A 21,370-nucleotide genomic window follows, 5' to 3' on the forward strand; every position below is an offset into this window, starting at 1 on the left:
TCAGCAAAGCAGCCTTGACCATTGCCAGTGTGGAAAGAAGTTTCGATCCAGCCTCTTTTCAGATATGGGAAGGCAGGTTGGTGTGTGTGCGAGGCCTCAGGTGGACAGAGCTCTTGCTACATGTAATCGAACTCTGTTTCCTCATCTGCAAAATGGGAGCAGTCTTGAGACTTCAAGTAAGAAAATGTAGGTTTTACACACGGTCCAGCGTTTGTTTTCCTGACCCTTTGTGAGAAGCACCTTAGAAAAGCGACTTGGGAACCTGGAGACCTTCATCCGAGTTCTGACTCTACCCTTTCTTAATCCTGCGAGCGTGGGCAAGCCCCGGCCCCTCTCTATATCTCGTTTTCCTCCTCTGGCAAAGCAAGGGTCTAACCAGCCCTGACCCGCCTGCCTCCCAGGGTGTGACATAGCTGTTAGGGGAGCTGGGTTGTCAACCAGGCTTAGGCCACTGAGTCGTGAAAGGTTCGAGTACCAAGGAGGTGGTGCCCGGAGCGTTTGGGTGGTTGCAATCTCGGCTGAGCCCTGGACATGGTTTCACATCTTGGTGCCTTATGTATGTTCTTCTAACAGGTAGGTGGTTCCTTCTCTTATCTTCCAACAAACTTCTATTCATCTTTCAGAGCTCAACTTCAATATCCCCTTTTCTCTCTGACAGCCCTAAACCTCCTCCAAACAGTTGCTTTCTCCTCTGTGCTTCCACAGTGCCCTGTCCTCTCTGTCGTAACAGCTACCATGCTGTCTTATCATTTACTTCTTTATAGATCTGTCTCCTGCCCGGGGATAGAAGCTTAGTCAGTTCGAAATTGATTTCTGAGTATTTTGCTCTAAACTCTTAACATTTCCTCACCACTTTTAGGAAATTTCCCTCCCTACAGTGGTAACTGTGAGGACCGTTGTTCTTTAAGGAATCTCCGAGGATGCCCAGGTTTACAACAAAGTGTCCTTCAAGGAAGTCAACTTTGCCTTCAAGCTTTAGAAGCTTGTTTTTCTACCGGATAGACGCCCAACGCGTCTGCACTAAAGGCAGCTTATGCGCGCCTGCATTTTTAAGAGGTTTTAATGTGTAACTGTTTTAATTCTTCCCAGGAAGATATTTCCTAGGCGATAGAGATACTTTGTAAATAATACACTTCTTTTGTGTTGGAGGTAAAGTTTCAATGAAAAGTCAGTGCACCAAAGTACAACTGTTTCGCCGGCCCCTAAAGTCAGCTCTGAGGATGAGAGAGAGGATGCGTTTCAGCTCTAAGGAATGAACTCCTTGGGATGGACGTCTGTCAGGCAGAGTTGTCTAGAGCACTTCCTAGAAATCTTGACCCGTCGCTGTCAGTGGGGAAGGCTAATTAAAGGAAATAAAAGACTAGTAGCCAGGAGATTCCAATGTGCTGAAAAAACAAAGGCAGCCAACCTGGAAACTGAGAGTTGAGTCAGCTCTTCACTTCGTTCCGTCCGGCTCCCCCACCCACCCAGACACTCTTTTCTTTCCCTGATTTTTCCACCACCAACACCCACTCGCCTCTGTTTACCCCAAGGGATCAGTGGAGACAGGCTTTGAAGCTAAGGCTACTGCAGTCTCTCAGGCCCTGACACCAACTGTGGACCCCTTGGGGGCTGGCGCTGGCCAGGCAGCTGACCATGTGATTCAGAGTGAGGATGGGGAAATGCAAGGTAAAACTACAGCTGCCTCTCTTCCTCCATCACAGTGACTAAAACTAAAAAGACTGACCGTAGCAAGTGTTAGTGAGGATGTGGAACAGCTAGATCTTTCATATACTCCCGATGGGAATACAGAATGGTACATGGGGAACCACATTGGCAGTTTATTGTGAGGTTAAATATACACTTTACCATATGACCCAGCCGTCCACTCCTGGGTACTTTCTTTTTTTTTTTTAAAGGGCTTCAAATGCTTGGCTTTTTAAAATTATTATTATTTTTTTTTTATTTTGGCTGTGTTGGGTCTTTGTTTCTGCGCGAGGGCTTTCTCTAGTTGTGGCAAGCGGGAGCCGCTCTTCATCGCGGTGCGCGGGCCTCTCACTGTCACGGCCTCTCTTGTTGTGGAGCACAGGCTCCAGATGCGCAGGCTCAGTAGTTGTGGCTCACGGGTCTAGTTGCTCCGCAGCATGTGGGATCTTCCTGGACCAGGGCTCGAACCCGTGTCCCCTGCATTAGCAGGCAGATTCTCCACCACTGCACCACCAGGGAAGCCCCCTGTGTACTTTCAAAAGTGAAATGAAAACGTACATCTACACAAAGGCGTGTATGTGAATGTTCAGAGTAGTATTGTTCACAGTAGCCAAAAGGTGGAAACAACCGAAAGGTCCATCAGAAGATGAACAGATCAATGAAATGTGGCCTGTGCATACGGTGGAATATTATTTGGCCATAAACAGGGAATGATGTCCTAATAGATGTTCTATTACATGGATGAACCCTGAAAACATTATGCCAAGTGAAAGAAGAGAGTGACAAAAGACCACGTATTTTGTGGGAATCATTTTTATGAAATGTCCTGAATAGGCAAATCTATAAAGACAGAAAGTAAATTAGTGGTTGCCAGGAGTGAGAGGGAGGAGAGAATGAGGAATGATTTTACTAGTGGGTAAGAAGTTTCTTTGGAGGGTGTGAAAATGTTCTACAATTGATTGTGGTGATGGTTTCACAACCCTGAATATATTTAAAACACAATCGTACACTTGGAAAGGGTGAGTCGTGTGGTATGTGAATTACACAGTGCTGAAGAGGTCCGTGACTCCAGCCGACAGAAGCATGCACCCAAGGTAAGGAGTCCTGTAATTAGGTCTGCACATCAGATCGGGCTGTGGAATCCTGTTCGGCTGGCAGCGTTTGAAAACTGTATTTGATCTCTTTGCCTGGAGGCTGGGCATGTGCTCTCCAGTCCCCTGTTAGGCACTCAGGACTGACTTGTTCACTCAACCTGCTCGGCTTCATGTGTCCACCCCTGCACCAAGCCTGGGGGACCCCTGGGCGCCCAGGGTTGTGGGGACATCGCCCTGACCTGGACTGAGCGCCTCTGGAAGCTGCTGCACCTCATCTTTTCATGGTGTCCGATCATAAGATGCCCCACGGCTGGCAAATAGAGCTGCCGCGTCGGTGAATCGGCAGAGAGCAGACCCAGGGCTGGACCCCACCGTCAGATGGGTCTGACGTGCCGGTGTGCCCTCTCTTGCGTGACAGAAATAGTACAGACCACTTATGGGGCGCTTATTGTGCCAGCGCCAGAATAAACCTTAGTCTGTAGCATCTCACTTAATCCCCACCACGGCCCCACGGGGGACCCCCGGGTGCCCACTGGTGGTTGTGTACTTTGCTCAAGGCCACCCAGCCATAAGTGTAGAATAGGGAAGGGACCCCGGTTGGTTGGGCTCCAGACCCACAGGTGGCCTCGCCGGGGTCACAATGGCAGAGCCGGAAGGGCCAGCGTGTCACCTGCTCATACCGCACCTGCGCCAGGAGAGAGCAGAGGGCGGGGAGGACACAGGGCTTGCCCGAGGGCCGACAGCCAGAGCTGGGCTGTTCACCCCGTGACCCTCCGGCCGGTTATACTGGCTGCAGATCAGGAGCTCAGAGGAGTAGGGGTTTTACCCCGTGACAGGCAAGAAGAAGGGGACAGAAACACCATGGGCGTTTCTGACCTGAAGAGTTAGGTTTAGAAGATTACCAGGCAGAAAGTTACCACACTGAGAGAGAAGATGGGAGGGAGGGGAGGGGAGGGGAGGGGAGCATGGCAGGGAAGGAAGGAGGAAAGTCTTCTCAGCTCAATGAATATTTGGTAGATGAGTGGTTTTATTTCCTGGTTTGTTGGTTGTTTCTGGAGACATCCATAATGGTCCAAGCAGAGGTTCAGTTCTGTTCGAAGTAGTTCCAGAACCTTCTTTTTATTCTTTAAATATTTATTTATTTATTTGGCTGCATTGGGTCTTAGCTGCGGCATGCGGGATCCAGTTACCTGACCAGGGCTCGAACCCAGCCCCCTGCATTGGGAACCCAGAGTCTTAGCCACTGGACCACCAGGGAAGTCCCCAGAACCTTCTTATTGAAGAAAACCCCAGCGGCACACAGGTGGGAGCCCAAGAATTCTCCAGACTTTGAGAATGGATGCTTTTGCTTTTCATCTGTTTTGGCCTTTGCTGATGGCGGGCGGATAAGGCTTTCTACATTTGAGCCAGCTTTCTCCGCCGGGCTCTTTCACAAACATTCCAGATGGACTTACCATCTTGTGGGTTGTGGGAAGTTCTCATTCACTGAATTTATATCACAGCCTAAAAACGAAAGAAACAGGAAACTGTATTCACTTTGAAAATGAATTCACGTGTACCAATCAAAAAGAAGTCTGTAGCATTTTTGAAAACGCGTTTACAGATTCCTTTTTTCCTCTTTTCATTACTGCAAAGGACTTACTCTTTTCTGGTATCAGGACACGGACAGTTACCCCCCAGCTGCCGTCTCTGCCTCTCTGGAGGGGCTGGAGGCTGAGTGCTGGGTCCAGTGGGCACAGAGATGAGTAAGACCCAGGCCACCAGGTCTTCACAAGGCTAAGGCATGCTCGCTAAACAGCAGCGCATGCCAGGCCTAGGCTGATAAGGGCTGTGGGAGAGGCTTAGATAAATGTCCTGAGATTGTGGAGAAGGGAGAGGGCCTTCCGTCCAGGGGAATCGGGCAGGGCTGAAGGATGGAGACCAACTGGCTGGGGAGACTCAGTGAGGAAGGCCATCCTGGCCGACTGCCCTACTGCTTCCTCACCGGCACTGCAGCTGCCATGGGTGGTCCTCTGGCAGACACCGTGCCCTGCACATGATCCACACGTCGTTTAATCCTCAGAGCAACCCTCGGAGGCAGTCCCCCTCCTGCCCCCTCCTTTCAGATGAGCAAACTGAGGCCCCCGGGGGCTAAACCCCTGCCCAAGGTCACAGGAGAGTTGCAGAAGCAGGCTGTGAATCCCACTCTGTTTGAAGCCAAAGCCCTTGCTCTTAGGTCCACTTACCATTTTCAAAGAACTTTCTAACGCATTTATCCCATTGATCTTCCCGTACCTGAGTTTCTCTATGTCTCACCAGCCTGTTGGCACAGATGAGTCACTACCGGCAACGGCATGAATTTTACCTGCTCGGCCCCTCCCCTCCCCTTGCTCACCCTGGTCCTGGGGCCACGTGCCAAGCCTCACCACCGCCAGCTGGTGTCACTGGGAGTGTCCACCTTTCCCTTCACCCGCCCCCCCATTAAAGTTCACTGCCCAGGCCTTCCCCAGCCAGCAAGCCGAGCGTCCAGCACGTGATCAGCTGCCCCACTATCGCCCTTCGGTAAACCCTCGTCTTCTCCTCTGGGAAGGAAGAGGGGTCAGTTCACTTCCCCACAGGTTCCCTGAGCAGCAGCTAAATACGATGGTGAACCACAGAATTGAGAGAAACGTGTCAATCAGCCCCGGCCCTGGTAAGACACCCACAGGAACAATTACACCCTAAGCACCACGTGTGGGGAGAGCACCACCAGGGCATCCCACTGCTGTGGGGAGGGCCGGTCGTGGCTGGGGAGAGGCCCATGTGGCCGCCATCCACAGAGGCCGTCGCCTGCACCAGATCCCCAGCTCAGAGCTGTGCTGGCGTCAACTCCGTTCATCTTCCCCCAGAGCCAGCCGGGGCAGCGACCAGCGTTACTTCCACGTTAGAGAGGAAACGCTGAGGCTCAGAGGGATGAAGTCGCCCCCTGCCCGAGGTCACACAGCTAGTGAGAGGTGGAACTGGCCCACTCAGGTCTGAGGGCCGGTGCTCTTGGTGGCCGTCTTCACGGAAGTGGGGACAGCAGATCTCGGCGCTGGAAAGCCAGCCCAGTCCCGGCTCCATCCCTTCCTGCCTCAGGACTCTTGGGCTAGAATCAGGTTGTTACTTCCCAAGCTGCACAGTCAGCTGGAACAAGAATTCCTGGAGCTCAAGTAAAAACCATGGGGATTGTCTCCCAGTTCACAGAAAAGATATCAAGTGGTCGGTCAGAGCTGTTTTAGCCTCGAGTCTTTCTCCCGCACGGTTTTCAGAGGCCTTGGGAGCCCATGTCCCTCGTTCCTGCCAGATGGAGCGTGCGATGGGACCTGGCTGGTCAGGCACCGTGACAGTGAATATCACCCAGCCTGGCGAGCGCCCTACACGCTTTGCTTCGTGTCGTCCTCCACACGAGGGCATATTTGATCTCTGTCTGACAGGGAACAGCGACCCAAAGGGGGGCGCGTCCTGCCACAGGTGACCCAGGCGGTGAGTGGCCGGCCCTTGACCCACGTCTGGGGGCCCTCAAGCCGGAGCTCTTAACCGCGACTTGTATGCGTTTCTTATTTTCCATTTTCTCGGTGGTTCTCAGCCCAGGCCGCACATCTGAAAGGCCTGGAATACTGCCTGGACCCATCCCAGACCAGTTAAATCAATCTTCAGGGGTGGGAGTTCTAGGAAATGCCCAGTGGTCCACCGAGAGCCTGAGGCTGACCTGGAAAGAGGAGAGAATTGAACTGTAGGGCAGGGTCGGGGGTGGGGGGGAGCTGATTCTTCTCCCCCTCACCTTCCCTTCCATCTCCTCCGCCTCCGGCCCACCAGGAACTGGCTTCCAGCCTCCCTCGTGGTCTGGGACCATTTGGCATTTGGGCTAAGATTTCCGTGTGGCCCCTCCTCAGCCTGGTGCATAATAGGTGCTCAGTAAACATTTGGTGAACAGATTCATGCAGAGCCCCTCAGCCACTCCTTCCACGATGGGCTTGATGGTTGTCTGCTGCAGGAGTTTAAAGAGCCCAGCAGGTAGCATTAGGCTCCCGTCAGCAGCACATGGGGGTGCCTCTTGCATCACCCCTTTCCCAGCAATATGTATTCACTTAAAAAAAGAAATCCTTTCTAATTTAGTAGGTAGAAAACAATCTCGGTTTTGGTTTGAATTTACATTTCTTTGAATACTGGTGAGGATGAACATTTTTTTCATGTGCTTCTTAGTCATTTGTATTGCTTGTTCTGTGAATTGTCTGTTCCCAATTTACTAATTTACAACAAGAAATATAACTGCCAAAGGGACCGGATACACGTGTCCTCCAGCCAACACCCTACTCCCTGTAGGCACACTGCACGGGAGGCCAAATTCTAATCAGAACGATGCTTGGTGAGCACAGAATGAGAGAAGAGAGGGGTTGGTTATGCGATTCCAGGGTTTCAGGGCATCAGAGCAAGCTAGACCCGCTGCCGGGGTCCACCGAATCCCTGGCCGGGATGGCGTCCTTCCTTCTCTGTCCTCCGCCTCCCCGGCTGCCTGGCCCTTCTTCAGATGGACATGTTCTCTCTTTAGAAACATTACTATTTAGAAATTACTACATTCATCTTGGGCTCCCTCTGGCCTCGGAGCCCTCCTGGGTCAATGCTTGAACTCTCGAGGCGGTCTTCCGTCCTAATTCCTTTGCCTCCTTGGACCGCCTCCGCATTCCCCAGGGATTTACAGAGTGTAGCTGGTACACTTTAGGGTGTCTGCCTCTCTCTCGTTGTCTTGGAATTGCCCCTTCCCGTAAGTGAAAGCAGCTTCAGGGGGTCCGTGAGACTCCACACACATTCCACGTTTGGAACAGTTCTATCCTTGAGCAATTTTCCAAGCCTTTCCTTCGGCTCTCCTAGAGCTCTCTGACCGCCGCAAGGTTAAGATCCACGGCTAGAGAGAACCCTGAGAGTGCAAAGCAGCTACCCAAAGAATAAGAACTCCAGAAACCAGTGAGAGGGGCGCCAGGCAAGCATGTGGTCTGGGAGGGTGCCTAGAGCAGGAAGGACAGGAGATTTCCTTCGAGGGTGAGAGGAGAAGGAGGGTTTTAGGTGGGCAAGGCCTGGGGATCTCTGGCCTGGAATATGCAGCAGCCTCCTTCCAGGGGGCTCTCAGCCCTATTGACCCTCCTCTACCCCCGGCCCTCAGAGTGACCTTACGAAACCAAATCCGACCGAGCCACTCCCCGCCTTCAACCCTTCCTGCGTCCGCATGGATAGCAGTCAAGGCCTTTCACAGCCTGGCCTCCACTTTCCTTTCCAGGCCTGCTTCTCTTCCCCATTAGACTGCTGGATGGTTCCTGAATATCCCATGTAGGCAGGGCCTTCTGCCTGGGACGCCCTTCCTGACTTGGCCAATTCATGCTCATTCCATAAGTCCCAGCTCAAACGTCCAGTCCTCCCTGAAGTCTTTCCTGAGCCCCCTCCCCTGCTTGAAACCCTTCGTGGTAATAGCATTTACCACATTTACGAGAGTAGCTTTTCCAAGCATCCCTTCCTGCTGGACCCTGAGAACGCTGACATCAGATACCACATTTGGTTTATCTGAGGGTCCTAACCTCCAGCTCGGTGCCGCACGGAGCAGGGGCTGGATGGGACGTGCTCATGCGGAAGCACCAAGCCCAGAGAACAGGGAGCTCTGGACCTGGCTCTGGACCTCTGGGGCCTTGGGAAGATTCCTTCTTCTCTCGAGACCTCAGTCTGCTTCTCCATAGAAGGAGAGCATGGGGACCCAACTACCTGCAATGCCATTGATTAAGACTTACTCTGCATCGGGCACTATTCTAGAAATAAACATATTATAATAATTATATAATATACGTAATAATAATGTACATGAATATTTCTGGTAGAATGAAAATGCAGAAACAAAGTCCTTGAAGTTACTTGCAGTCTAATTATAGAACCAAGGAAGGCAGGACCAAGACCTCTCAGGGGGAGAGAGTTTTAACTTTTGGGGAGCAATGTATTTCATTACAAGAAAATCATGCTGCTCGTGGCCCCAAAGAGGAGGTGTAGAGAAGCAAAATAAACGTGGATGTGAGAGTCAGGCAGAGCACAGCTCAAATCCCAGCGCCACAACTCTCCAGCTGTGTGACCTCCAGCCAGTCACTTTACCTCTCTGAGCCTTGAAGGGTGGAGATTTTCTAGTTATCTCAGAGAGTTGCTCAGTGAGGACTCAGTTGGATGTAGGACTCCGTGAATACTAGGACCCCTTTTCTTTTCATCCCAAGGAGTGTAAGCTACATGGAAAGGGAGCTTGGACATGGGACTTCAGCCTTCTAAGCCTCCGTTTCCGCATCGGCCGAGTGAGGGCCGCCACAAGGGCTGAGGTGAACTGAGACTGTGGGTGCAGAGAACTGTGCTGAGATGTTGAAGGATTGTTAGCTTCCCTCCCAGCCTGGCAGGGGGGCATGAAGCCCAGCCCCATCTTCTTGGGCAGAAAGCTTAGAACAAGGGATTCAGAGCCCTGGAGACAGCTGAGAAGGAAGCACAGTCAAGAGTAAGAGTCAGAGGCTGTGGAACACACGACGATTTGCTTTCTCCCGTCAGAAAATGCTCTTAAACAAACAGCAAGTTTCCTCCATTAATAAGGCCTGTGGAATGCAGATGAGATTTTTTTTCCTTCTCCTTTTTTTGCTGATTAAGTTCCCTCAAAACCCCCTTAAGAATTTTAATAAGAAATGCGAAAATCAACAAAAGTCCAGCAAACCCTTTCCTGTTATTAAATAAAGGGAAAGTAAATATTGCAAATTGGACATATTTCATAAGAGGATGTTTTGTTTGGGCGAAAAAAAAATGAGAAAGAAAAGAAAAAGCTATTTGCTTTCTGGCAGCAAATACATGTCTTTGCTGAATTTTGGTTTCAAATTTGATGACTGGGGCATTATTCCTGGTTTGCCTGGAATTCAGGCCTTTTGACATCTGAGGCGGACATACCCAGGAGAGCAGGAAAGCCAGGTTGGGGCCACGTTGGGCCTCTTCTCCTGTCTCTCCTGTGAACAGACCAAAGAGTTCTTCAACCACCCAGGAAATTACAATCCTGAGCTCAGATGGGGATGACCTGCAGGGGGTCACACACAAGACAAGAGCAACTTGGAACAAAGAAAATTTCCATGGGAAAGAGGAAAAACAGAACAAAACACAAAATGTTCTCTTTACCTCCTTTTTAGGATAAGATACAAGACCATCAAACTTACTGTATCAGTACAGCACAGTGGCCCTGCAGTCAGGCAGACCTGGGTTTAAATCCTACCTCCGCCACTTCTTCACTGGGTTACCTTGGGTTAATTACATAACTTCTCTGACTCAATTTCCTCACCTTCAAAATGGGGAGTATAAATGTATTCACTAATAGAGCTGTAAGGAGGATTTAAGTGAGTGGGAAAATGAACCAATACAAGGAAAATGCTAGGCTCTACCTGTATGTCTTATTATTTTGTGTATTATGACAAATGTAAAGGATGAGGAAAAAGAGAAAAAGAAGACTTTATTACTTTGTAGTAATAGATAGTTAGCGCTCATGACCTCCCATGCTGGTCACTGCAGCCCCGGGAGGTGGACAGAGTGAGAACCGCCCTTAGTTTCTGGTTGCAGCACCTGCTTCTGGAAAGTGGGCGTGACCCCTCCAGGCCACACATTAAATGGTCCATGTCACCATGAGTTCAGAGAAAATGAGCAGAGGAAAGGGAGGGAGGGAGAGAAGCCAGAGGGTGTAACCGCTTCCGCCACCTCTCTCGCACACAGGAGCCACATCTTCCCGGGACTCCTGCACCCCGTCCTGGTCCTCTCTGGCCCCCTCACAGGGTTCCCATGGCCTCACCTGCCGCCTGCTGCTCCCCGGCAGGCACGACAGTCACAGGGTGGTGGGACCACTTGTGTGATGCCAGGATGGGCTCTTCCTCTGGAAACGCTGGAGAACTGGACCCCACCAGCCATATTCCCATAACAACAGAGCCAGGCCTGTGCATTTCCGGCCTAACCTGTGTGCCACTTCCTCTGATCACCTTCTCCCAGGTTCCTCTCCGACCCTCCCAGAGTACTGGCACCCACCCCCCCATCTTCAAACCGTTGATCCTAAATAGGAAAATTATTTTGGTTTTGTAGTTTTCTATCTTTGTAGTTATTGGTTTGACTGAAGCATCTGTTTTTGCAAAGATTAAAATGAGAAATGAATACAACAAATAATTTAACAGTCACCTACAGTCCCAACCATATATTTGCTTCTAGTTTTTTTTTTTTTTAAGAAATAAAATGTAAAGCTAAAACCCCTTATCTACTACCCAAGTCCCACAGATAACTAATGACTTCGGTGCATAACCTTCCTGTGATCTTAAAAGAGTTTAGCACACCTATACACTCAGGACTTGGTACTGCTTGGGGTGTGTTTTAATTTATACAAAAGGTATCATAGGATTCATATTCTGCTTCTGGCCTTTATGAGCCAACATGTTTGTGAAATCTATCCATGTTGATAATCATAGAAGAGCTACCTTTTCATTGCTGAATACTTTTCCACTTTATGAATCCTTCGTACCACATTTTATATGTCCATTCTTCTAGGGATGGGCATTTATGTTGTTTCCCTTTTTTATTATAAACCATCATGCTTCGATTTAAGAAAAAAAGGAAAGTCTTTGTATGTGTCTCCCTGGGCATCTCTGCCCAAGTTTCTCTAGGAAATTTACCCAGAAGTCGAATGTGTTTGATTAATCACAGGGAGGAGTAGGCATACCTGGGATCCCCTTCCCCCTCCAGTGCTTAACCCCAGTGTGTGACCTTGGGCAAGTCACGTCACCTCTCTGAATCGATTTTCTTACCTGTAAAATGGGTGTGTGTTAGGGCTTCGCTGGTGGCGCAGTGGTTGGGAGTCCGCCTGCCGATGCAGGGGGCGCGGGTTCGTGCCCCAGTCCGGGGAGATCCCGCGTGCCGCGGAGCGTCTGGGCTCGCGCGTCCAGAGCCTGTGCTCCGCGGCGGGAGAGGCCACACAGCGGTGAGAGGCCCGCGTACTGCAAAAAAAAAAAAAAAAAAAAAAATGGGTGTGTGATAACCCCTAACTCACTGGGTGGTTGTCAGAGAATTAAGTGAGACTATCTCTAAAAAGTAGTGGGAATTGAGCAAATGGTAGTTGTCCAGCGGCTCCCACCATCCAATCCACGCTACAGGTTTTTCTAGCAGCCAAAGTAGGATCTAAAGGCAGTGCGCCGCCCTTTGCTCTAGGGACTCTGGGCCCAGCAAAGCACTGCCTTGGGGTCTTGCCCAGCCCACCCCTTACACCTGCTGCCAACTCTACCTCCCTTCCTAGCCTGGTGTCACCTCCGTAAATAATTGAGCAAATGTAACCTTCAGCGTCTCAGTTTCCTCGCCTGTAAAATGGGACGATAACACCTGCTTTGAATGACTGTTCTGAGGCTTAAATGCTAGCGAATGTCTGCAGGGCAGTTGTTAAAGTGGAAATGCCCTTTCCTGCACGCCCTGGACCCTTTCTCCTTCACAGCAGAGAAATTATCTGAGGTTTCGTCTCGCCGGCAGGGAGAAGCTGAGCTGAACTGTGTCCCTCGTTTGATTTTCATTTCCAGCCCTTGCGTTTTCCGTTGCGTGCCGCGGGTGAACGCGTGGAGCCTTTCGCTGGGTCCCTGTGTTTGTTTTCCTCGCTGGAAATTGGAGGCTGGGTGGTTTAAATTTGCTAAAATATCCCCATCTAGTGGCCTCGCTGAAATGCTGCAGGGCTCATTCGGGCCCCCGTCTGGGAAAAACAATGAGGCGACGGCGGAGGCCGCCCAGCCCAGCTCAGAAACGCCAGTGGCTCCCCATTGTCTACGGGGTAAAGTCCAAATGCCAAGCCTGGAATTCAAGCGCCTGCACGATCGGGCCGCGCCCTGCCTATCGGACCTTATCGGCGTCTTCGACCTCGTAACCCGCCAAGCCCGGCTCCTCCCTCTGCAGAACTTCCAGGCCCACACCTCCTGGCACGTGGGCCTGCCCTGTGCCCCCGACTGCTGTCTCCTTCCTCCTCCACGCTCTCCCCAGGCTCAGCGCAAAGGCCACCTCTTCCCGGAAGCCTCCCGGGTCCTTCAACCCATCTGGGTCTTCCCTGACCTCCCACCAAAACTTGCTGTGGGTCATTTTTGTATTTCCATATTTAAAGCTGTGCTTTGTCAATGCACTGCCCTCCCATATCCCACATGATAGATGAAAGTGAATGCAAGCCCCTTGGTCCCGTGGATTTGGATCCTCACCTGGCCTCCACTACTTCCTAGCTCTGAGAACCTGGGCAGGGAGGGAACCTCAATTGTGAAATATTGGTGAGAACACCTATCTCACAGGACTGTGGTGACAGTCAAGATTGGATGCAAAGTGGCTGGCACATATGAAGGCCCAATAAATTGTTAGGTGGTCACATAAAATACAGGATACCAAATGAATTTGAATTTCAGATAAACGATTTTTTTTTTAGTGTAAGTGTATCCCAAATAGTACATGCAGGTTCTGTGTTACCCTTCATAGACACATGATGTTAAGGATTATTGTTCATTTTGTTAGATGTGTTAATGATATTGGGAATATACATATACAGTCAATCGTCATTATTGGCAGATTCTGCATTTGCAAATTCACCTCCTGGCTGAAATGTATTTGTAATGCCAAAACCGATATTCACAGTACTGGATCACTTACAGACACGCACATGCGTAGACAGGAGAAAAATTTGAGTCTCCCAATATGCATGTCCTCAGCTGAAGTCAACCGGTGATACTCTGTCGTATTTCAGCTCTCATATCATAAACAAGTGTGCTTTTTGCCATCTCGTTAGTGCCACGTTTTTCGTGTTTTTGTGATTTGTGTTGGTAATTTTAAAATGAACCCCAAGGGGCTTCCCTGGTGGCACAGCGGTTGAGAATCTGCCTGCCAATGCAGGGGCACGGGTTCGAGCCCTGGTCCGGGAAGATCCCACATGCTGCGGAGCAACTAAGCCCTTGCGCCACAACTACTGAGCCTGCGGTCTACAACCCGCAAGCCACAACTACTAAGCCCACAAGCCACAAGTACTGAAGCCCACGCACCTAGAGCCCGTGCTCCACAACAAGAGAAACCACCGCAATGAGAAGCCCGCGCACCCCAACGAAGACCCAATGCAGCCACAAATTAAAAAATTAATAAAATAAAATAAATTTATTAAAAATTTAAAATAAATAAAATGAACCCCAAGCAGAGTGCTGAAGTGCTGTCTAGTGTACCTAAGCCAAGAATGCCGTGACGTGCCCTATGGAGAAAATACACTTGTTAGATGAGATTTGTTCAGGTGTGAGTTATACTGATGTGGGCCATGAGTTCAATGTTCATGAATCTACAACAGACATTAAATAAAGTGTTTTTAAAAGAAACTACACATAAAATAAGGTTGTGTATCGATTGGTTGATGAAAATGTTGTGACCAGAGGCTGCCAGGAACCGACCTGCATTCCCTTAGAAGCAATGGTTCAGTGTTCACCAATTCAGTGTTCATGGTGACTCTATAGAACTTCTGTGAATAACAAGAATCAACTATATAGATATATATGTAATAAAATTTAAATTCTTACCTGTTAGAGTCACATATTTAAATATTATGAGTGAAATTATATGATGTCTGGAATTGCTTTAAAATACACCAGCAGTGGGGAAAAGGTGTATTTATGGAGAGTGTAAAAGAAACAAGATACCAAAGGTTGAAGATGCTGGAAGTGATCTACTTTTGTGTATGTTTGAAAAGGACCATAACAAAATGTTTAAAATACACACTATTGGGAGTTACCTGGTGGCCTAGTGGTTAGGATTCCACACTGTCACTGCTGTGGCCTGGATTCAATTCCTGGTCAAGGAACTGATTTCCCAAAAGCTGCACCACACAGCGGGGAGGGGGGGAAACACCAAGGAGAAAATCTTGGGGGAAGAATATCTTGTTCATTAGCTTTCACTCTGGACCCTCTGTGGGGACAGGGCTCCAGATGATGGCCCCTGAGATCCCATTACGGGCGCCTCCCAAGCCGAGTGCCGAGCGCCGAGCACCCGCTGAGGTTGTGGAGACCTGGCTCTAGTCTCAGCGCCCCCTCAGACTTGCTCTGTTACCTCTGGCAACTCACGGTGCCTCTGAGCCTTTTTTCTTATCAGTTAAGTAAGGAAGTTGAACTGGACAACCTCGGAGTTCCCTTTCATTTTTAAAAGCCTCTCATTCTAAATCCAGTATTTCCTCCATTGGCATGTTCTGGTGCAATATTACAGCCTCCCTCCACCTCTCTCTTCCCAGCCCAAAGCATCCTGATACCACTATTCTGTGAATGTTGCTCAAGTTCTCCCTTTTTTGCAACGTTGTAACCAGGAAGATATTCGGCTTTTGATTTCTCTAAAATCTGAACTCCTGAGCTAAGCAGTTAAGGCCCCTGCAGGCAGACCACCCACTTAATGCCACGTCTTGAGCTCTTTCTACTAGGAGCTCGCAGTCCAGTTAAGGAAGACCAGGCATCAGGGACAGCATAGGGGGCACCAGACTATTGTGGGAACACAGAGGCAAGTCACCCAAGCCAGCCTGGGAAAGCAAGAGGAAGTCTGAGGAAGAGATATCTGAGCTGAGGCCTAAAGGGTGACCGGGAATCACTGCTCCAGACAGGGGAGAAGGATGTTCCAGGTAGAGACAACAGCGTGTGGGAAGGCCTGGAGACAAGAGGAAGTTAGGAAAGGTCCAGATTTCAAAGCCTGTCTCACCTAGCCCCATAAATCTCTCTGGCACAATTTGCCACCCTTCCCTGTCACCCACCTTCCCCACCTGCCCAGCATGTGTGGTATGTGTGCTGGGGACCCTGGGGTTCATATTTAGGAAGGTGTTTATTACACTCCCTACCAGGCCTCCTTTAAAATAACCAGGTGGGAGAAACTTTTACAATTCCCAGGGCACTTTTGTTTTGCTCTTCCCTCATAATCCTGACGACCCATTTTTCAATAGAGGAAACTGTGGCCCAGAAAGGTTATGTCATTCACTCAAGAGCAACCACACAGCCAGTGAGCGGGGAGGTGGGGATGCAAATGCCGGTCTGACTCCCGGCCCGTTGTCCTTGACTTGTCCTTGACGCTGCACAGGGCGGCCAGAGCCTACAGGGGCTTTTGGTCAGTGCCCTGTGCGAGGGGGCACTTCTTACAGGTTCCCTGCATGCTGCACTTAACACAAAAAAGCATTGAGAAAGCTGAAGTCTGCGGGCTGAGCTCAGCGGACCCGCTTCCTCAGGGCTGGGGTCATATCAAGTCCGGTCGCTTCAAGAGCCCCATCTCCCCAGGGGCGAGGACCCCAAGTCCTTAGACCTGAGTTCTGAGTCTGGTCCTATCACTCTTAACTCCAGTACCTCCCAACTACGTGACATTGGATAAGTAACTTAGATCTCATCTGTAAAATGGATCTTGCGGGATTGTTTTGGGGATTAAACGAGAGCAGCATGTGTGCACGGGGGTAGCGCTACGATCACGGGGAAGGCAGGAAAGAGGACGCGCGGCCTCTGCCTTACACCTCGCGAGGAACGAGCAGCACCCACTGAAGACCCGCCTTAAGGCCCTGCGCTGCGCGGGTGCGCTCCGCAAACACCCCGTGGGCCCTCCCTCGGGCTCTGCGGCTGCGCAGTCGTCCGGCTTTGCGGCCGCACTGCTTGACGGCAGCGGTGCCGCGCCCTCCCCCCCCCCCCGGCCGGCGTTGCCGGGGTAACGGCGAGCGCGTTGGGCAGAGGAAGGTAAGGCTCCGGGGTCCGGGAGCAGGTCGCGTCCCGGGGAGCTGAGCGCGGTGCCGCAGCACAAGGGGGTTGGGGGGGGGCGTCTCCGCCGCGGGAGGAGACATCGCCTTTTTCGAAAGCCCTCTGGGGCGAGAGCGGAAACGGCCCACAGACGTTCCCCGGGTCTCAGGGTCGCACCAGACTGGGCCGGGACGCGGGGCCTGGCTTCCTTGTTCCACCGGAATTAGCCCCTTTCCCCTTCTCCGTGTACCCGTAGTCCTCTTTTTTATGTTCTTTCTGGAAACATTAACGCCACGTGCAGTGCTGGGGACAGAGGACGTCAAGGTGCACCTGACACCAGCTGTGCCCGAGTGGAGCTTTAGCCGCTAGTAGGATTGCTGGGGGCGCCACTCTAGGGAACCAGCAAAGGGATGCGTAATGACAAGGAGTTGAGGGTTTGTTGGGCCCTTAACACTTCTTGATCATTAGTTGCAGCTACAGCTTCCGTCGGGCTAGCACTTCGCATGGTAGGCCCAGTACCAGGCTCCTTCGCACAATTACCCATCTAATCCTCACAACAGCTTGCAAAGGTTTATCGTTTGTTTACATGTCTAGTCTCGGGTTCTAACCTGAAAGCTCCCCAGAGACAGGATTGTTTGCCTTCTCCCTTTAATCCTTGCCTCCCCTGGCCCAGCAGGTACGCATTCGGAGCTTCAGTGGTTTTTTAATTGGGAGAATGTGAGTTGTGCTGAGTGGGAGGTTTTAACCAGGCTGGTTTGGCAAGGTGGGCCCACAGGGTTGGAAAGTCAAATGAAGCTACCCCCCCCCTTTTTGTTTTACTTTGTTTTGTTTGGAATAAACATTTACTGAACACCTAAAAGGTGTTAGCTTATCTGCTCAAGGGAAGAATTAGTAACAAGTCCTGATTTTGATAGAAAAGTAAATGTACTTAACATTATTGGTGCCTCCAGTTGGTATGCCCAGGTTTAGAAAAGGAAAAGTAACAACTGCTTCCTTACATGTGCGTAGCAGTCAACCCCTGAGTCCCTTTCCTCACCTGTACAGTGGAGTTGGCTGTTGGCACTGAGTTTGAATAGGCCATCCTATCACCAGTAGTTGACAACTTTGGCTACATATTGAAATCACCTGGGTCCCACCCCAGAATTTCTGATGTAATTATAGGTAAGGCCTGGGCATTGGAAGTTTCAGAATTTCCCCAGGTGATTCTAAGGGCATCCAAGCCTTGAGAGCCACTGTTATATATGACCCCAGTTTAATTTTCTTAATCTTTTCTTTTAAACTTTTTTTTTTTTTTTCCCTCTGCCCTGCCGACTGGCTTGTGGGATCATAGTTCCCCAACCAGGGTTGAACCCGGCCCCTCAGCAGTGAACACATGGAGTCCTAACCACAGGACTGCCAGGGAATTCCCTCTTAATCTTTTCAGTTGTCATTCCCGGCTTGAGAAGCTGCAGAGGCATCAAGCCTTCACATCCCAAACCCCCTGACCAATGGCCCAGTCCTTCCTATACATTTGTGTGTGCTTCAGACAGGGGTCCTCTTTGAAGCCAGTCTTCTCACCGTGCCCTGTCTCCCTGCCTTACTGGCCTCTCATCTTCCCAGCTGTGGCGCTGTGGCCAAGTGACCTACCCTCTCTAAGCCTCCATTTACTCATCTGTGAAATGCGGGTAGTGGTACCCACGTGTGTAGTGTTGGCACAGTCGGTGCGTGGCATGTTGTACCTCCAACTGATGGTTAGCTGTTGTAATTGTACTCACATCCCACATCTCCCGTCATGCTGGTCTCCTATCTTGGCACTGAAGAAACATTTCTGAAATGCCTATTGCAGATATGGAGAATAACAAACTCAATCCTTCCTCCCCTGCTTTGCCTTCCCAGTTCCGCACAAGGCAACTCTTCTACGAAACTATGACACGAGAGATCTTCTGGTTTGTCCTATTGAATTTTTTCAGCTTTATTGAGAGATGGTTCATATACCATAAAATTAACCCTTGTGAAATGTACAATTAAGTGATTTTAATACATTCAGAGTTATGCAGCCAACACCATCAATGCAATCTAATTGTAAAGCTTTTTCATCCCTCAAAATAAACCCCATACCTATGGGCAGTCATTCCCCATAGCTCCCTTCCCCCAGCACCTGGCAGCCACTAATCTACTTGGTGTTGCCCTTTGGATTTGCCTGTTCCTGACGTTTCATGTTCACGGTCTTATACAATGTGTGGTATTTTGTGACTGGCTTCTTTCACTCCACATAATGCTCTCAAGGTTCACACATGTTGTAGTCTGTATCAGTACTTCATTCGTCTGTTAATTGCTGATAATATTCCATTATATGGATATAACCCATTTTGTTGATCCATTCATCTGTTGATGGACATCTCGGTTGTTTCTACTCTTTGACTATTATGAACAATACTGCTGTAAACATTTATTTATTTATTTATTTATGTATGTATGTATGTATGTATGTATGTATGTATGGCTGCATTGGGTCTCCGTTGCTGCGCGTGGGCTTTCTCTAGCTGTGGCGAGCGGGTCTACTCTTCATTGCGGTGCACAGGCTTCTCATTGCGGTGGCTTCTCTTGTTGTGGAGCACGGGCTCTAGGTTCACGGACTTCAGTCGTTGTGGCATGTGGACTCAGTAGTTGTGGCTCCTGGGCTCTAGAGCACAGGCTCAGTAGTTGTGGCACACGGACTTCGTTGCTCCGCGGCATGTGAGATCCTTCTGGACCAGGGCTCAAACCCGTGTGCCCTGCCTTGGCAGGTAGATTCTTAACCACTGCACCACCAGGGAAGTCCTGTGTACAAATTTTTGTACGAACATGTTTTCAGTTTTCTTTTATCTACCCAGGAGTGGAATTGCTGGGTCATATGGTTACTTAGTGTTTAACATTTGAGTGGCTTCCGGACTGTTTTCTAGTTCTGTTCAATTTGAAGAGGAAGAAACTGGGTTCAGGGAGCTTTACCTGGGGTGTTGAAAGTCACATGATCGTAATGGCAGCTTTGCATATATGGGAGGCCTACTAAGAGCCAGATTCTTGATGTGCTTCCTGTCTCATGTGCAGAGGTGGCACTAAACCTGGGATTTTGAGGTTTTGTGAAAAACTGGGAATCTTTTGTGGCAGGAGCCTTCTGTCATGCAAACTTGGGTAGGAGTACAGAGTTCTTGCCATCAAGTGTCATAGCTCATTTTTGCCTTTTTTTTTTTTTTTGAGAGTGTAATAGCAATCTGAAAGGGAAAATCCTAAACAAACCAGGCAAATTGAAACAGAACTATTTCACTTGTCTGAGAGAATTTAATTGGAAGTTTTTGAAGTTAGCCATTAAAATTTTCCCTTTCTTAAAAATCTCAAATGTAATATATACAAATCAAATACTAACCAGAGGTTAAGTTATAAAAGTGCAATGATCATAAAAGTTCGAATTATTCCTGGAAATCCCTAGAAGGTGCCTCACTAGAGACCCACATCCTGCCTCAAAAAAGCCAATACGACATCATTTTAATTTTTAGAAAAAATTGCCGTTCCTTCAATTGAATGCTAAATGCAGTACAATTGACCCTTGAACAACGCGGGGAGTCAGGGCTCTGACCTTCTCTGCAGTCAAAAATCTGAGTGTAATTTATAGCCGGCCCTCTGTATCCCCGGTTCCTTCATATCCGAGGTTCTGCATCTGCGCCAACTGTGGATGGTGTAGTACCGTGACATCTACTCTTGAAAAAACTCTGGGTGTAAGTGTACCCATGCAGTTAAATCCCATGTTGTTCAGGGGTCAACTGTAGTTGCTTGGGTTGAGTGATAAATTGGCAAGTGAAAATCTACTTACAGCCATTATTGAATTGCAGCCTGTGTGTGTTTTGTCCTTGTTTTGTCTCCTCGGGTTGAGGGTAAGGCCTGGAAGGGAGAGGTACTGGCTTCGCCTTCCTTTCCTCCTTCACAGTGCTGGGCGCATGGTAATTCCATAATTCTCTGTAACCCTTCAGCCCCTAACCTGGGGAAACAGTGAGCCTTCAAACAAGAGGAGGCCTGCCTGTGCTCACAGCAGAACCCAGAGGGAATAGCGTGGCCTTTGGCGTTCAACAGACCCGGGGTCATCCAGGGCCACCACCCTCTAGGCCTCTGACAACATCTGTCCAACCTGGCTCTGTTTCCTCATCTGTCACACGGTGTTCTTAGTGCTAATAGTAATAGTGCCATAATAGTAATCATAGTGGACGTGCAGAGCACTCAGTGCTGTGTGCCGGGGCTGTTCTAAGCTCCTATGGGTCTAAACTATAAGATGGAGTCTGTATTTATCCTTATTTTGCAGATGGGGAAACCAAAGCACAGAGAGATCAAGTAACTTTTGCCCCACATCACACAGCTGGGCGGTGGTGAAGCCGATTCCCATCCCTGCCCTCTGGCTTGACACTTGCTGCTCTTAGCCACTCACGCTTGGTGCTGAGGAATAGACCCTTAAATGATGACTGCTGCTGCTGTTGTCACTATTATTAATTTACCCGAAAAACTGGGAGATGATTGACCACATGTTTGGAACATATTTTAAGGTCCTTTTTTGGAAAAGGAGGTGCTCACTAGATTTACTTCTTTGAGGACAGGGTCCTTTTGGTTTTCTCTTTATATCCTTAGCACCTCTGATGACTGGGAGCCTCTGGTGGGTGCTCGGTAAATGTCTGTCGGCCGCTTGAGAGGCTGGGAGGAATCCTCATGGGCAGAAATCCTTTTGTGCTCGCTGTCAGGAGACCTACAAGTGGCACTGTGACCATGGACGTGTCACTAGGCCTCAGTCTCATCAGCTGGAATGAGAAATGGTACCACGGCATTGTCGTG

At 49.6% G+C, this 21,370-nt stretch overlaps 1 protein-coding gene across 4 annotated transcripts in view; it reads left to right on the forward strand.

Moving 5' to 3' along the window:
• Window positions 1-21,370, forward strand: part of TSEN2 (tRNA splicing endonuclease subunit 2) — an 88,190-nt gene that overhangs the window by 10,742 nt on the left and 56,078 nt on the right. The window contains exon 1 of one of the 4 annotated variants that reach the window (XM_089919736.1): window positions 16,479-16,540. The exons of the other annotated variants lie outside the window; for them this stretch is intronic. The gene's annotated coding sequence lies outside the window, so the exon portion shown is untranslated. Of the gene's footprint in view, window positions 1-16,478; window positions 16,541-21,370 lie in introns of those variants that run through there. 4 annotated transcript variants of the gene reach the window in all.

The sequence above is a fragment of the Delphinapterus leucas genome, chromosome 10 (genome assembly GCF_059928025.1).
Source record: "Delphinapterus leucas isolate spDelLeu-1000000601 "Yukka" chromosome 10, BTC_Dleu_Yukka2, whole genome shotgun sequence".
NCBI classification, from domain to species: domain Eukaryota; kingdom Metazoa; phylum Chordata; class Mammalia; order Artiodactyla; family Monodontidae; genus Delphinapterus; species Delphinapterus leucas.